Source organism: Mastomys coucha, unplaced genomic scaffold (genome assembly GCF_008632895.1).
Source record: "Mastomys coucha isolate ucsf_1 unplaced genomic scaffold, UCSF_Mcou_1 pScaffold15, whole genome shotgun sequence".
In the NCBI taxonomy this organism is placed as follows: Eukaryota; Metazoa; Chordata; class Mammalia; order Rodentia; family Muridae; genus Mastomys; species Mastomys coucha.
In genome coordinates this window covers 152,031,033-152,045,567 of record NW_022196897.1, presented here as the reverse complement: position 1 = coordinate 152,045,567, position 14,535 = coordinate 152,031,033, and the positions used below count along the sequence as shown (strand labels likewise).

Below are 14,535 nucleotides of genomic sequence, written 5' to 3'. Positions count from 1 at the left end.
TCAGAAATCCGCCTGCCTCTGCCTCCCAAGTGCTGGGATTAAAGGCGTGCGCTACCACCGCCCAGCCTTGGTTACTTCTTTAATGTACATTTTTATTTTTAAAATTTTTTATACAATATATTTTGATATTTTCCCCAACTCCTTACAGATTCTACCCATAGATATGAGATTTCACCTCACTATGTCTTCCATCTAGCCTCAAAATGGAAATCCCCCTGCCTCAGGTTCCTAGGTTATAGAATCTGGTATGTACCACTAGGCCCGCTTGAATGTGTCTTTTGTTTTGTTTTCCATTCTAGGGGTGGAGCCCAGGCCTTGACCACAGCTCTACCTCAGAGCTGCATTCTCTGCCCACCAGTGTTTCTGTTGTCTTATACCTCTTGTTTTATATAGAACAAGCTCTCACTATAAAGCCCGAGCTGTCCTGAACTCGCCACTTAGCCATGACTGGTCTGGACCTCATGATACTCCTACCTTGGCCTCCAAAGTGCACACCACCACACCCAAGTTGTGTTTATAATGGCTGTGTAACACAAAACTCACTATTATAAAAAACTGAGGGAGGGAGCCTGGGAAGATGGCTTGCCGGTCACACAGCACTTACTACTCTTCCAGAGGACCTGGGTTCAGAGCACTAACATGGCGGCTCACAATTCTGTTAACTCCAGTTCCAGGGAATCTGACACCCTCTTCTGACCTCTGAAGACACCAGGCACACACAGAGGAAAAAGACATACATGTGGGTAGAAAACCCAAACGCAAATTAAAAATTTAATAATACATAAAATTCAAATTAAAATAATGCCAAAAGCAGAAGTTCACACTGACTTCAAGGAAGTCCCAGACTCTGAAAACAGGCAGGGAGCTTCAGCCAGGTTCAAAGCCAGCCTGGCTACCTATCCAGGGCCACCTAAGCCGAAATGAAACATAGAGTCAGTGTACGGAGGGTATTATTGCCATCCTCTACACAGACTGAGAACGCAGCTCTATCTGTCTGCCTGCTATCATGCTTTTTCTGACAACTTAAATGCGTAATCAACAAATGGACTTTCTCTATCGTGTTAGGAAAGGGAAGTCAGCTGTGCTCACACAGGGATGAGACCCTAGACTCTGAGCTGCTCGTGGCTGTGCTAAGAAAGCAGCTTCCGAGAACTGAGCACATAACACGCTGCTCTGAGGGGTCATGGTTGTTCCTTTTTCTGTGACACTGAAGAGACTCCAGGCAAATAGCCTAGCCCTGCAATTATCTTAAGTACCTACCAGTCTATATGATAAAGCTTAGTCAGTACCCAGTGTCCCAATGGGGGGGGGGGGGAGCTCTGGGTCACCAACTGTGGGACTGTGGGACCGGGAGGCTTGGCCTCTTTCTCTGTTTTCACTGCGATAGCCAGGGGATCAGTTTGCCCATCCTGTACCACTAACAGGATGTGCTGCCTAGCCAACCAAGGGCAGGCGGTAACTGGGAAACTGCTCTTCTTCTCAAATGCACTAGATAAGCATTTACTTCAGTTATAATCCCAGGAGTTCCCAAATCCCTGACTTTTTGTTTGCTGTTTATTGGCTTGGTTATATGTTTTGTTTCTGACAAAAATGCATTATATTTTTGCTTGTTCAGATTTTTTTTAATGTGTAAGTGGTTTGCTTGCATGTATTCTATATATGCTCTGTATTCAGAGCCAGAAGAGGGCACTGGACCGAAATCTTAAAAAAAAAAAAAAAAAAAAAAAAAAGCTGGGCGGTAGTGGCACACGTCTTTAATCCCAGCACTTGGGAGGCAGAGGCAAGCGGATTTCTGAGTTTGCAGCCAGCCTGGTCTACAGAGTGAGTTCCAGGACAGCCAGGGCTATACAGAGAAGCCCTGTCTCAAAAAAACAAAAAACAAAACAAAACAAAACCTACCCTATCTCTCTCCCCCTCTCTCCAACCCTATACATTGGGGTTTTGTTTTGTTTTGCTTTAATTAAAAGAGCTGATGATTTTATTTTCACATTTCACAATATAAGTGAAAACCATACTTTTTTGTATCACTTCTCCCTCCAAAGTATTCTCTGTTAGGAAGGGAAGTTTTCTTGTCATGTATCTAGTAAATACTCAGGCTCAGCACCAAGATCTCCTGGTGAAACAGAACAAGAAATGATAAAGAGCACTTTTGCTCTTATCTGTCTGGCCAGGTCATGCCAGGCCATGTGGACACCACAGAGGGTGGGCGGGAGGTCTCAGCATTGGAGGCCCAGGCATCATGGACATGTGGCCTCCCGTGAGTGGTCTCATCCCAGGAGCAGGTCCCACAGGCATCATCCCAGGAGGAGGGGAGCCCATCGTTGGCATCATGGGAGGGCCTCCCATGTGGGTGGGGTACAGGCATCATGCCAGGCCGAGGAGGACCCAGGAGACTGGGGGGAGGTGGGATCATGGCCCCTGCAGGTGGAGAAGCAGAGAATGGAGCTGGAGGGATCTTTCCTTGTTGAAATGCAGCCGTTGTTTTGTCAGTCAGGCTCGGGGCCTGCTCTTCCATCTGTTTCTGGTAATAGTCTTTCACATTCTCTTGGTGTTTCATACTGCAGTGTGTCTTCCTCACAGATGGAGAATCATAGGTGAGATACAGATCACAGTAGTCACAATAAAACTTAGGCATGATACTCCACAGGCCGCTGGCTACCGGGGCCTAGTTTTGTTTTTTTATTGTTATATTTTGTGTGTGGGTGAGTGTTTACTGTCACGTATGTCTGTGCACATGTGTACAGTGTTCTTGGAGGCACTGGGATCTTCTGGGACTGGAATAACAGACTTTTGTGAGCTGACGTGTGGGTGCTAGAATTGAACCCAGGTCCTCTGGAAGAACAGCCAGTGCTTCTAACCAATGTTCCAGTGCTACTGCACATGCTCTTAATTACTTTTCCTTTTGAGACAATTCTCACTTTGTAGCACTCACTATGTAGATCAGGCTGACCTGGAACTCAGAGAGATCTGCCTGCCCAGTGAGAGGACCAAAGCTATGTGCCAGCACACTTGGCATCATGTATTGGTCTCAAGTGTGGGTCTTTATTGTCTTTATTGTTTTATTGTCTTCATTCAGCCTAAGTTTAAAATAAGACACATTACTCTGGGGGCAGATGAACCAAGAAGACCTAAGATAATATCTTTAACCCTTCCTATTTCAGATAGCAGTTCTATAATGGGTGAGTGACAAGTCTCACCATCCCAAAGGTCCAGGACACTCTATTTCGGAGTACAGGTGAGGGGAAAAATGCAGTCCATGAATTCAGAATACATATGTAGCAAGGGGCTGAAGAGATGACTGACTCATTAAAGTAAGCCGGAGTTCAAAACCTCAGCACCTATGTAAAAGCCAAGCACAAGCCTACAGTCCCAGAGCACTAGAAAAATGGGAGAAGGTTCCTGGGTGGGCTACACAGAGAGTCTAGCTGAATCTACAAACTCTGGTTCAATGAATACCTACCACAAAGAAAATAAAAATAAAAAGCAATTAAAGATACCCAATGTTTGAGGGTAGCTGAGGCAGGAAAATTACTGTTAGCTCCAGACAAATGATGGCACTCAAGAGTTCCAGGCCAGTCTGACTGCAGTGTAAAATACCTTCAAAAACCAAAAAATGAAACAGGTACTAAGGCACATGCCTTTAATCCCAGCACTCAGGAAGCAAAGGCAGGCAAATCTCTAAGTTAGAGAACGACCTAGTCTACAAATTGAGTTCCAGGCCAGCCTGAACTATGAGGAGTTCAAAAAGAAAAAAAAGAAAAGAACATACTGCTGCCGGGATTTGCCTTACTGCCTTTTCTACTGCTGTGATAAACATCTGACAAGACCAACTTAAGGAAGGGTGGGGCATTCCACTTCCAGCCCAAGTGGAAGTACAGAGCATGGGCGTTTGCCCTTAGTTCTTTCTCCTTTCTATACAGTCTAGGATCCTGGGTGCGCACAAGGTACCGGTGGGTGGGTCAGTCTGTATCCACCTAATCTAGGTAACATCCAGGCATGCCCAGATTCCCTGTCTCCCGAATGACTCTAGGTATCAAACTGACACCTGCGAGTAACCATCAGAGGGCTACAGCACACTTAAGACTCCCAGCATCCTAGAAGTGTCAGGCCCAGCAGCACACTTGATAGCCACAACTCTGGGGAGGCTAAGACAGGGGAGCCGTGGGAAATGCTGGCCAGTTAATCTACCCAAATGAGTAACCCAGTCTCAAAAAATAAGGTGAGCCGGGCTGTGGTGGAGCACGCCTTTAATCCCAGCACTTGGAAGGCAGAGGCAGGCGGATTTCTGAGTTCGAGGCCAGCCTGGTCTACAGAGTGAGTTCCAGGACAGCCAGGACTACACAGAGAAATCCTGTCTCTGAAAAAACAAAAAACAAAACAAAACAAAACAAAAATAAGGTAAAAGAGGCATTCTAGAAGACATGCAAGTCTTCGTGTACATACACAACTACCTAACACGTGTGTGTGCCAAACACACATGTACACACACACATATATATATTCACTCCCAAAAAGTATCTGAAAAATGATTACAAGAAAAATAATCAACAAAAATAAAATAAAATAACCTAAATTTTCAAATACACAAAAAAATGAGGCTGGGAGTGATAGCTCAATCAATAAAGGGCTTGCCAAGGATCTGTTTTGATGCTTGGTACCCAGGTTAAATAATCAACAACACAACAACCAAAAACAGCATTGTGAGCTTAGTGGCACTCTTGTAATCCCAGCACTAGAAGGCAGAGACAAGATGATCTCTGAAGGCTCACTGGTCAGCCAGTCTAGCCTAACTGTTAAGTCCCAGGCCAACCGGAGACCTTGTGTCAAAGGAGACAAAGAGTTTCTATGCACGACACCTGAAATTATCCTCCCGTGTGTGTGCACTCGAGCACGCACAGACACAATAGTCAAGGACAGGCGACATGAATCAGCAGATAAAGGTGCTTGCTGTCAAGGCTGATCCCCTAGAGCCCACATAGTAGGACCTAAGTTTTCTTCAGACTGCCATATGCAACATGTAAGGGAAAAATACTAAATGCAAATGCGCTACTAACTGCAAATTCCCATGATGAAATACTAATATACACGGAACAGATCTGCTGAGCATACAAAACAATATGGAATGCCGAGGACAATGCAAACCAAGTGGGGCTTTAGTGGACTGATAATAACATAAATGAACTGGGAAGAAAGAGTGTATTTAAAACTTAAACTTTCCATCATATGGCAATAGCACAATGTTTACAAAACTATAAAATTATAGTCTTAACACATTAACTTATTAGAAAAGACTCTCATGTCAGCTCTAGTAGCTGATGAAACATTCTGAGGAAGCCATTCTCAGATATGCTAAAATCCCATCTGTCTTCCGTGGCAGAGCTCAACAAGAATATTCTAAACAGATTTAAACCAGTCTGGCTATACAGCTAATTAGTGCCAATATCTACTCATATTTTTTAAAAAGTCAATTCTCTAAGTCCTGTCATAACATTTTAAACAAATAAACAGTCAATGGAAGTTACTAAGTTGGGGGCTGGAAAGGGGCTCAGCACTAGCTGTTCTTCCAGAAGACCCAGGCTCAATTTCCAGCACCCACATAGCAGCTTACAACTGTCTGTAACTCCAGTTCCAGGGGATCAATGCCCTCTCCTGATCTCAGTGGGTTCTACCACACATGCTGCACAGACACACATGCAGGCAAAATATCTATACACATAAAGTAAAATGCAGAAGAAGGAAGCTAGCCGCTGTAAGTAACTCTGACCACCATCTGCCTTCCTCGCAGGCAGCCTCGTCTAGGAGCTGCAGCAGTCCTGCACTCAGGATGTAGGAGCTGGCCTTCCACTCCTGCCTCAGCTTCTGGAATGCTGTGATTAAAGCACGTGCTTCCCTGAGCCTCTGTACAGTTCCCTCGTATTTCTCAACTGCTGTCTCACACTTCCTTCCTGGTGGCCATCTCTGATCCCTTTCTACTGTCTACAGAGCTACTAGCACAGTACGCATACAGCACTGTGTTAATTGAATGGGAGGCAGGACAGCCAGGGCTACAAAAGTGAAGAGTCCAGAGCTGTGAGTTACATGTGGGATGGCTCAGTAAGTAAAGGCACCTGCCACCAACTCTGTCAACTGAGTTAAATCCGGACCCTCCATTATGGAAACAGAACCAACTCCAAAAGTTATCCTCTGACCTCCACATATACCCTATGGACTCCCATACACAAAAAAGAATTAATAAAAAATACAATTTTATATTTTTTTCTTAAAAGTTAGGAAGGAAGAAAGGAAGGAAGGGAGGGAGGGAGGGAAGAAGGAAGGAAGGAAGGAAGGAAGGAAGTTAGTTAAGGGCTGGAGAGATGGCTCTGCAGTTTAGAGCACTGGCATTCTTTGGAGGACTCAGATTCCTAGCAGCACAGGTGCCTCAAACCATCTATAATTACTGTGCCAAGAGATCTGACACCCCTCTTCTGCATTCTAAGGTTACTAAATGCACATGGTACACATATACACATGCAAAACACAAATAGAAACCTTTGGGAAAGCCAGGCAGTGGTGGCACATGCCTTTAGATCCAGCACTTGGGAGGCAGAGGCAGGCGGATTTCTGAGTTCGAGGCCAGCCTGGTCTACAGAGTGAGTTCCAGAATAGCCAGGGCTACACCGAGAAACCCTGTCTCAAAAACCAAAAAAAGAAAGAAAGAAAGACAGTCAGCCAGCCAGGCATAGGAACATAGCTGTAATAACTTGTTCTATGTGAAGTTAAGGTATGACTATCCTGAGTTTGGGGCTGGCCTGGGCTACATAATGAGTTCAAGGCCACCCTGATTGATACATACATACATACACACACACACACACACACACACACACACACACACACACACAAACACACTGTGGAAGGTATAATTGTGTATAATTGTATTTTTTATCCTTTTACTGTTTTATGACAGGGTCTCATCTATACTAGACTTGCCTCAAAGTAAGCTTATTATTAGATAAGGATTACCTGCCTCCACTTTTCTGAGTGGTAGAATTATAGGTGTGCACCACTATGACTGGCTCTAGCGAGGCTTTAGCTTCTTACTCAATAGCTTATGGACAGCAAAAGCTCTTGCTCAACAGAGAAAGGCATTTTACTACAGCTGTGTCTTGCCCCGAACATGCAGACATACACATACATACATGCATACATACTCATATACACAGACTAAATATTAGACATGCAGATTTTATATTTCTATAGTTTATTCTCAGTTTGTGATATTGGTCACAAAATATTTTCCAAAATGTGGTGAAGTGGTATATACTTATAATCCCAGTACTGAGTGCCTCCTAATGCAAGGCTAGCCCGACTACACAGTAACTCCCAGAAGTCCAAAGGAAAGAGCCCTGCTAACTATTTGGGACATGGCCAGCCACACGAACAGAACTTTATCTCTTCTCCCTAAATGTACCTAGAAAACAAAATCACTGTAAGACTATCAAGAGTGAAGTGCGGTGGTGGCGCACGCCTTTAATCCCAGCACTTGGGAGGCAGAGGCAGGCGGATTTCTGATAATCCAAACTTTAATATACAAGCCAACGACTCTGCAAAGTCACAATGGGCATGGGGACCAGCATGCTCGACAGGAAAATGAAGTGCAGTTACTGAGCAGGTTCCCAAACCAAGGGACAGAAGAAGGATCAGTACAAGACCATGGCATGTCCAATATTCTTTCTTGTAGATCATATCACAACACACAACAATTTGTTTACTTTGGTTTGGTTTAATTTCTTTCTTTCATTGATTCATTGATTGATTGATTCATTCATTCATTCATTCATTCATGTGTTTGGAAGGTACACATATGGAGGCCAGGACAACCCCATAAGAGTCAGTTCTCTTCTTCCATCTTGTGGGTCATGGGGATCAAACTCAGGTAGTTATGCTCGGCAGCAAACGCCTTGACCCACTGACCCTCTCACTGCCCTAACAGCTGACATGGATTTAAATCAACTCCACTTTCCATTAGCAAAATAATGGTGTAAGAGCACATTGCTTCAGAAATACAAGAAAGGAGACACTCATTAGCAGGTGGGTATTACATGGAATGCTTACAGATCTCCTCACCAAGAGAGAGCTCAGTATAAAATATCTTGACTAGATACTGTACAGGAGTCAGCTCTTTGAACAGAGATCCACTCCCTGTGAGAACAAATCTGTCTAATTCTGAAAGCACAGCTACCAGTTAGAGTGTAATTAGCTTTAAAAAAAAAAAGTCAGTCAGGTGTGTGAATGGCATTCACTGTTTGTTTCCTCCTACAGGAAGCAGTCTCAGCTCTGATGTCAAAGTCACCTTCAAGCACTAATGGAAGCACATGGCTGTGATTCCTCCTTGCCCAAAACAAAACCCACAGAAAAGACCAATTAAGGGGACATTTCTCTTCACATTTTCCTTCCCCAAGAAACAGCTTTATAAACCATATGACATTCATAATGAAAAGATTACAATTTAGAAACCAAGGACAAGAAAAATTAACAGGAACATTAGACAAAAAAGAGCACACGACCTGATACAGAAGTCTATGAAATTGAGTTTGGAAAAATATGGACAATCATCTAGTTATCAGATGAAAACAAGTACAACTTAGAGGGAATAAATACTAGGGCACTCTATCTCACACTTGTGAATGAATAAATACCAAGGGGGGTATGGCAGACAGGCACTCTATATCACACTTGTGAATGAATAAAGGGAGGTATGGCAGACATTCTAAGTACAATCAAGTTAATTTGTTGTATTTTTAAAAATCAAGGTACTATAATCTATGGCTTTATAGATTTGCCACTAACCTCCTAATCTGGCAGGTTACCCCAAAACATTCAAAGTACTGGTTAGGTTTTCTAGAAATGCTCCAGTAAGTTGACATAATAATTAACGCTATTTGATCTACAAAATCTGAGTACTCAGTGCTAAGAGTGATGAGTGACCTTGAGGCAGCACTTGGAAGGCAGTAGCCATGGCAACGCTTCCACAAAAGTGCCTCATCCTCTGCCAACCCAGAGCATAAGGATTTTTAAAACAGAAAACCTCGCCCTCACCCACGGCGTGGCAAGGGGTCAGTTTCTTTTTAAGTCTCTACATTAACCTTCCTGATTATTCTTCAGAGAAAACACAAATTAGCTTCACAGCCATATATCTGGTCTGATCAAAAAAAAATTATCTTTATTTGCTAAATGGGGAAAAAATAAGTATCTAATTCATTTTGTTTTGGAAAAATACAAGTTTAAATGTTTCAATACAATCAGTACCGTTCTACTGTTCATTAAATCATCCAGGAATGGTAGCACAGTGGTAAACCCAGGGCTGAGAAGTCTGAGGCAAGACAACAGGCAGTAGGATGCTAGCTAGCTAGCCCTGGGGTATATGCTGCATCAAAGGAGAGAAAGAAGGGCCACACGGGCAGGCGGCCACTGGAGGGGGAGGACATTATCTTCCAGCATACACTTAAAGAAGAAAACACAAAGGAGGCAGACTTCAGCCCAGACACAGAAGTGCACTCGTGACTGTTTACACTGCTACACTTAGTGTTCTGGTGACACCGTGTCCCCAGTTCCCGAGCAGTGCTTCCTGAAAGCCGGGAGGAGTCATTTTATTATCACAACAGTCAGCAGAAACTCAGCACCAGATAATGAACAATTTCATCATTTTTTTCACAAAGCTACCAAAATATTCCTGAAAAGCTATGTGTCCAGAACAGCTAATGTTTTTTTAAATACAAAGAAGTTAAGTGAGATCTTATCAATTTTTCCATTTTGACTGTATAGAATCTTATTTCTTCACTCTGCCCAATCCTCCCCATCTACCATTAATTAGCAAAGCCTTGAGTGCTGATGAGATGACTGCATGGGGAAAGCGATTTCCCCCCCAAAACTGCTAGAACAGACATGGGAGAACATGCACACACGTGCAAGCTAGTGTAGATGGAGAGCTGCAGGCCAACTGGGGCCTCATAAGGAGACACTATGCAGGGTTTTGTTGTCAGTTTTTTGAGACAGGACCTGTCTATGTAGCCCTGGCAGCCTGGAACTGCCTATGTAGACCATACTGGCCTCAAGCTCACAGAGATCTGCATAGCCTCTGCCTGGGTACTGGGACTGAAAGTGTGTGCCATTGCACCTGGCAAAAAAAAAAAAAAATGTTGACACTAAGAAAAAAGATAGCAATGCTATATTGCCAAAATGTTACAAAATTGAGTTCTACCCATATCATGATATACTACTATAGAGTGTCAAGAAAGGTTCACAGCATATTATAAAGCAATAATCTCATTTCTCTCTATAGATTCTATATATACATGGCACTTGGGCATAAAAAGTCTGAAGCCAAGCACTGAGGCTGCAGCCCCACACTGGAGATTGAGTTTCGAGAACTGAGACTCCGAGACCAGCCTAGGCTCTACAGTGAGAACCTGCAGGTAAAATACCAAAAAGGATACACTAAAATCAGCCATCTTTTCCTTTACACCTTTGAAGGCTTTGTGCATGTCATGCAATTCAGAAAATTAACTCTAGTAAGCATTCTCAAATATAACTTTTTTTTTTTGAGACAGGCTCTCACTGTGAGCCCTGGCTGTCCTGGAAATAGCTATGGAGATCAGCAAGACCTGGAACTCAAAGAAAGCTGACTGTTTCTGCCTCATGAGTACTGGGATATGTACTCTACCACGTCTGGCTAGAGGTTTTTTGTTTATTTTTAAGTCCAATTCCCAGCAGGGCAATGATATCACACATTTTTAATCCCAGCACTTGGGAGGCAGAGACAAGCAAATGTCTGAGTTGGAGACCAGCCTGGTCTACAGAGCGAGATCTAGAACAGCCAAAGTGTACCCTGTCTCAAAAAAAAATTAATTAACTAACTAATTAATATAAAAACTGCCGGGCAGCCGGGCGGTCGTGGCACACGCCTTTAATCCCAGCACGTGGGAGGCAGAGACAGGAGGATTTCTGAGTTTGAGGCCAGCCTGGTCTACAGAGTAAGTTCCAGGACAGTCAGGGCTACACAGAGAAACTTTGTCTCGAAAAACCAAAAAATTTAAAAATAAATAAATAAAAATAAAATATATATATATATAATATACACCAATTTCTATGGGGCTAGAAGGATGGCTTAGAGCAGCAGTTCTCCATCTGTGAGTCTCGACCCCTTTGAAGTCACATCAGATATCCTGCATCAGATATTTACATTACATTAGTTATGATGTAGCAATGAAATATCTTGATGGCTGGGGGGGTCATCAAACATGAGGAACTATATTAGGGTTGCAGCATTAGGAAGATCATGAACCACTGGCCTAGAGGGTGAAAGCACTGGCTGCTGCTCTTCCAGAGGACCCAGGTTTAAGCCCCTGCATCCATATACTGGCTTAAAACTATCTGTAATTTCAACACTTTCTCTGGCCTCTCTGGGTACCAGGTACATAATGTGGTACACAGACAAACATAAAGGCAAAATATACAAACATATAAAATAAATTTTCAAAAAAATAAAAATTTCCACCCCTTACTGAGACTCCACACTGTTCGTCAAATAACAGTACTGCACAGAGACAAGAGCTCTGGCTTAAGTCATGGAGACTCATTGACAGCTTCTCTATTAGTCATGACTTTATACAATAACTCAACTTCTTTCTCACCAAGCCTCTGTTCTTCCTCTCCAAGAAAGAGCACACATGGCATTCCAATCTCCGTCAACACTAAACCAAGGGGATAACAGGCATCTCACTTTCTTTCTCCATAGGCCATCTTTTAACAAATACTTCAAGCAGTAAATCAAATAAGTTCTTGGCTTTTTTCTCTTTTTTAAGGGAGGGTTTCACTACGTAGCTGTGGCTCCCCTGAACTCAGATCCACCAGCCTGTGACTCCCAAGCTGAGGTTAAAGCTGTGGCCACCATACCCATCAGTAAACCCTTCTAAATCATTCATTGCAAGTGAATGTCTAACACCCACACATGTCCCAGGGGATCTGACATCTTCTTCTGATCTTCTTCTGACTTTCTTGGACACCAGCCACACGTGGTTCGCTGGCATACATGTAGGCAAAACACTCATATACATAAAAATAAATATACATAAAAATATTTTTAAAGTAAATGAAAGTTTTCTTAGACCACTCTAGATGCCAGTGAGGAAAGGCAAGACTGGGCTAGGAGGTCGTGCTCTCTCTCTCTCTCTCTCTCTCTCTCTCTCTCTCTCTCTCTCTCTCTCTCTCCCTGTCTCTCTCTCCCTGCCTCTCACATGTTATCTATAGATAAGGGAGTAATCTTCAACAACTGCCTCTTCTGCACCAGCAGCTGCTGAGAGCATGAATGACTTTTCCATAAAAAGGGGCCCTATGCCTATGGCAGCATTCAAATCAAGGTTCCAAACCACAGCTATTATCTCCTTAGGTACCTTATCTTGCCCTTTCACACTCTGGCCCTTTCTGTAATTAAATGCCTGGTGCCCTCTCAGAAGAAGAGATGTCTCACGGCATCTGAGAGATTTCTCTCTTTTGGAGACACACTATCAATCAGGTAATCCAGACTGGCCTTGAGATTACCATGAAGGAAGAGGACCCTAAGCTCCTGATCCACCCTCCTGTAGCTCCTGGTGCTGGTATCAGAGGCATGCCTACTGGCCCAGCTCGTCACTGTCATAGACATGCCCACTGGCCCTAAGAGATCATGGTTAAAAGTAAACCAGAGACGTCCTTAACATACCCCACAGAATATCTTTTATGATTCAGGGGCTGCAGAAATGGTTCAGTAGTTATTGTAAAGGATCCAAGGTTCAATTCCCAGCACCACATGATGGCTCACTACTGGCCTTTCCAGGGGATATGATGCCCTCTTCTGACCTCTGAGAGCATCAGGCATGCACCTGGTACACATACATATAAGCAGGCAAAACCACTCCTGCCTTCTCTGAGGAATTCTTTATGCATGTATCTGATTAAAAATTTTTTCACAGCGGTGGTGGCCCACGCCTTTAATCCCAGGGCTTGGGAGGCAGAGGCAGGTAAATTTCTGAGTTCAAGGCCAGTCTGGTCTACAGAGTGAGTTCCAGGACAGCCAGGGCAACACAGAGAATCCCTGTGGGGGGGTGGGGGGGGGGCAGACAGACTTTTTTCATGAGAGACAGTGGTGGCATTTGCCTTTAATCCCAGCACCTTTTTGCACTTTTAAATAATTATTTATGTACATGTATCTATAAGCGTGTGCAAATTATACATATGCACACTTTGGTTGACAAGCACAAAGATAAATATCTCCTATTTCTGCTTCTTCATCTGATCAGGGACCACAGGGGACTGAGTGGCTCAGATAAAGAAAATGAGGCTGGCAAGATGGCTCAGAGGGTAGACACTTGATACTAAGCCTGACCTGAAGCCCACATAGTAAGAGAATCAACTCTTGCAAGTTGTCATACACACACATACATACATAAACACACACACACACACACATACACACTCTCACGCAAAACCATCAGCTGAAAACATATTACAGAAATATATTTAAATCTTAATCTAGACAAACCAACTTCAACCTCCTTCCTCATCTAGAAGCAATTATTTGCACAATTTATTTGAAAATTAATCTTGCATTTGCCTTGTTAAATTTATCTCATTACTCCTTGAAATAATTGTTTTCTAGTTATCTAGCTTTCCTGTTTATTTCTAATGTCCCCAAATAGACCCTAAACTCTCAAGGAAGGGTTGTGGTCATATATTGTTTTATACAAAGATGCAAAGAACTAAAATATCATAAACATATTAGGCTCCTTTTTAAAAGATTTGTTTAAACATGTGCTGTACACCTGACTGGGTACATATATGTACATCACATGTATTTAGGAGCCCATAGAGGTCAGAAGAGGCATCAAATTCCCCGGAACTGGAGCTACAGACAGTTGTATAGTTGTAAACTTCCATGAGGGCGCTGGGAACAGAAACTGCAAAGAGCACATGTGTTTTTAACTGCTGAGCCATCTCTTCAGCCCTATATAAGCTTTCTTCATTTATATTGAGTAAGTCAGTGTCTTGTATATACTCCTGGTCCTATACCACCTCCAGAGCTCTAGAATAACAGGTATTTGAACCAATGTGCCAACTATTTCCTTATTTCCTAGAAAGGAAACTTTAGTTATATTAGAAAATGCAGCAAAAAATAATGAAAAAAACAAAAACAAAGGTTTTAAAACACACACACAAAAATAAGATGCTAGGCTAGGGATATAAATCAGAACAGAGCTCTTGCCTAGAACAAACAAACCTCTAAGTCTATACCCTAATGAAAGAACAGGCACAAATCAAAAAGGGAGCCTGGCACACACATTTGACCTCAGTACCTGGGAACCAGTCTGATCTACAGAGTGAGTTCCAAGACAGCCAAGGCTGTTACACAGAGAAACTCTGTCTCAAAAAAACAAAACAAAGCGGAGTGGTAGTAGCACACACCTTTAATCCCAGCACTTGGGAGGCAGAGGCAGGTGGATTTCTGAGTTCGAGGTCAGC

At 43.0% G+C, this 14,535-nt stretch overlaps 1 protein-coding gene and 1 pseudogene across 3 annotated transcripts in view; both read right to left on the bottom strand.

Moving 5' to 3' along the window:
* Positions 1-14,535, bottom strand: part of Ncoa3 (nuclear receptor coactivator 3) — an 85,759-nt gene that overhangs the window by 47,990 nt on the left and 23,234 nt on the right. The window lies entirely within an intron of this gene.
* LOC116091406 lies at positions 2,156-3,628 on the bottom strand (annotated as a pseudogene).